Here is a 3,970-nt window from a genome sequence, read left to right on the forward strand (position 1 = left end):
TTACCTTTTACAAATGATTTCTAGATTATCTACAATGTGAGCAAGAAACATACTTCATCTAATTTCAGTCCTTCGAATTTTCATTGGCACTGGCCTCGTAACAATATGGTGGATATAAAAAAATGTCCCAAGCATGCATCTCTTCATTTTGGAAATATCACCTTTGTGCAGGTCAGCATGAAAAGTTGTGTATACTCGGTTGTCTGTGGATGCTGAATCCAGTTTGCTGCTCACGGTGTTTCTTACATCCTGACTGAATTTTTTGAGGTGTTCTCTTGTTTGTGAAAGGAATGCTCTATTCCTGACGAGAGAGGTTTGTTAAATCTAGTATGATTATAAATATTTTTGTGGCTCTATTCTATATAATGTAAGTTTATGATATCAAGTACATGGTGAATTTGGATCTTCCTGGTAAATTAAACCTATTGATATAAAGTGCTCTTCATCTCTACCTATTCTGTTTACCTTGAGGTCCACTGCATGTTATTACGTAATTTTCATGTGGTTTATGTTTGCATAATACAGGATGGGAGAAAAATAGGGTCAGAGTTGCGAGTACGAGAATCAAAGTTTATCGTTGTCTTATTATTTAATAATTACGATATCATTTTCCATGTGAACAACTGTAAAGCTGCTTTTGCACCACCCTGTGTATCTGTTCCTGTTCTTTCACTTTCTGTCTTTTTGTACCCTGTGTTTTAGGTAATCCATATTTTCTCACACTTTGTGTCTTTCCCTTTTCTTCTCTGAACTTTTTCAGAGTACTCTTTAATTTTATAAAGTATACATCATTTATGTCTGTCCACAGGTATAGTCGATTCCTGACTGATTTTGTTTAAGTGGACCACCAAAAATCAAACCCACAGATGAGGGGCGGGGCCTGTCTGAGGTCAGAGGCAGGACTGGGCTGCAGGTAAGAGGGGTGGCCAGCCCAGAGATGTGGGTGGGGTGGGTGGGAGGCAAATTTAGGCTGGCAGGTCTGAGGGGCTGGCAGTTCTGGACCAGAGATGAGCATCCACGCGGACCCGAGGTTAGGCGCTGCTGCTGGCCGTGGGTCTCTGCTGTCACGAGGTGATGCTCCTGGCCAAACGTGATGCAAGCAACGCAATCCAGGTACAGGAGGTGAGCTGCGGGGGGTGGGTATGAGGTGAGGGGACTGGGGGCCAGATACAGCCACCCTGTTGGTGTTGCACCCACTGACACAAGAAACAGACGTTCGGAGACTTTCAGGACGTTTTCAGAGATGTTACTTTAATGGCCAACTCTTTTAACCTGCGCAGGGGCGGACTCGCGATGTGTCCCAGAGACACGGTGCTCAGAAGAGCTGCAGATGAGAGCCGCCCCAAACGCTCACAGGCTAGCCCTTTTATATGCGCGCAAAGCAAGCAAGCAAGCTACAAAAGTGGAGGTTGCGGTTATCTCTGCATAGCTCTGGGGTCAGGAGGAACTATCTGTCTCCTGTTGATAAGAACCATCTGTCTGTCTCCTGTTGATAAGCTTATTTTGGATGACGATTTGTTTCTCTTCCTTATCCATTCTAGTGACCTTCAAGAGGTTTTCTGCTTAGCAATGCTGATAATTGCCTAGCTCTCTTGCCTAGCCCTCAACATTCCCCCATTTCCTTGTTGGCACTTATGAGTCAAATCCTTGAATCATACTAATGACGATGGGGCTACAAGTTAAACAGAGGAGTATAATTAATAAAGGCCCACTAATAGAGGAAATCAGGGTAGTCAGCTATGGGGACATCTTATAGATTCCTGCGTACTACGTTGGTTTTTCCAGCTTTTCTTGTTCTTTCAGTCTCTGGGTTAAGACCTTAATACTATCTCTAATTATCCCTGAATGATTAGCATAAAAGCAACAAGTTTCTCCTAATGCTGCGCATAATCCTTCTTTTCTTAAGAACAATACATCTAATCCTCTCCGATTTTGGAGAGCTACCTCTGCTAAGGAGTCTCCTTGTCTTTCTAAATCAGCTACCTGATCTTGCAGCAGAGATATGTCCTTAGGGAAAGTCTTCAAAAGCTGTCTTAACTCTAATTCTCCCCGAATGAGGGCTGCGGCACTGAGTGCGGGGGACCCTAAGATCCCAACAGTGGCTACTATGGGTATAAGAAGGGGAGTTCTCTTCTCCCTAGTCCTGGAGGGGAGAACAAAATCTGGGTTTCCTGCATAGAGATACACTTGGGGAATTATGTACCCAGTTACACAAAACTCTGGATAACAAATTGGTGGCAAACAACGGTATATTCCTTGGAGGCATATAAACCAAATGCCTTCAGGGGCTTTCAGTAATCCTGGATTCTTCTCGGAGGAGTGGGTCATGTTCCTTGTTGTCAAACAACGATTTCTATAATCGGCTTACCTAAAATGGTGGTGCACCCACATGGCTTGGTATCCAACCCCCAACATTCATGCAGGCTCGGCTTATAGAGCCTAGGGGTTTGCTTCCTCCCCAAACCTGAGCACAGGTTCCCTTAGTGCCACCTGGGCTCACTGGACCTGTAAGTGAGCAGCCAGGGGCAACCTGGAAGCAGCATAGTAACTGGGAGCAGCATACTAACCAAACCATTATCCACCACATTCCCCCCTTTTGATGCTAAAAGTCGTTCTCGGCTCCTTTAGCATCACTATAGAGCTGGCCATAGTTCTGGGTATCAGTAAACTGCCGTAGTTTCTGGTACCGATACTGATAATTCTGAAGGGCCAGCACCTTAGCTACTGCACTACGAGTGACTGTGGCTTCTAGATTCTGGACTAGGGTCTGTAGGATGCAAGGCCCTAGGCTTAATCCCCAGAAGAATTATGAGTAAGGGGCCTAGGAATGGTACACCTTGAGTTCTGGACCCTATTACAAATCCCTTCTTGGGGCCTCCTCCTGGCTGCACCCTGCTTCAATCCTTCCTTTCAGATATATAACACCTTTATTATTATATAAAGGACAATGGGCGAAGGTCTTATCTTCTTGTAACTGCTTCCGGCTGGACATGGACGTCGTCCTACCTAACCTTGGGTCAGTGGTGCCCTGAAAGGGGGGTGCAGCACGGAGGGAGTCCTTTCCTGTAAAGGGAAGGACCTTACGGAATCCAAGTCAGTTGGCTGTCACTGCGAAGTTGCAGGCTCGGTGTCCAAAGGCTGGCATTACTGGACAGTTGGCATCCTCGTCGTATTCTGGAGGTGACAGATTTGGCAAGAGAGTTGGAAGGCACAATTAAATCATAATTACTGAATAACAAAGGCAGGCACCTAGGTAAAGAATGGCTTATCTGGAGGAAGGTGTATGAGACATGCTACACCTATCCAAAACCCTTGTGGCTCACTACACTTCACTCGGGCTGAGGGGAATGTATCAGGATTTCCCTCCTTTCAGATTCCTGGGCCCTTTCTGTCCAGGCCATTAGGACAGAAAAGGGAAGATAAGCTCTGAAGTGAAGCCCACAGACCGCCCGACCCCTTCACCAACGCAACCACCTAGTTCAACCAAACTAGTTGAGTCTCAGGGGGCGATGATGAAGGTGGGCTCCTTAAGTGAGGCCTATATTGCAACCGTTCTCTCAGGTAATGAGGTCATAGGCACACGCCCTATGAAAACAGAAGAACACACAGGTTAATTCACTCAACAATCCCCAAACCAGTCTCTGTGCCTGCGAGACTGTCTTTTGGGAAGACATTCAGTTGCAAGGCCCCTTGCTGCAATGACATCTAACAATGACAATTTGACAGGCCCTTCGTGCCTGTAAATTGAACATCTTCGGTGATGTTACAAACCCAGTTTCAACTTTCAAATGAAAACAAACTTCCAAGACAGTTAGCTGCACGATTCCGATATCCAGTACTGAGCATTGTGATTTTCCTTAGACCATGATTTTTCTCCTTAAGATCACCCTCGTTGTTATTAAAGCGACTACTTTGAGTCCAACTTTTAATTCTTCCTGTCTGTTTGCATAAACACACCAGGAGCAGCCTG

The sequence above is a fragment of the Desmodus rotundus genome, chromosome X (genome assembly GCF_022682495.2).
Source record: "Desmodus rotundus isolate HL8 chromosome X, HLdesRot8A.1, whole genome shotgun sequence".
NCBI lineage: Eukaryota > Metazoa > Chordata > Mammalia > Chiroptera > Phyllostomidae > Desmodus > Desmodus rotundus.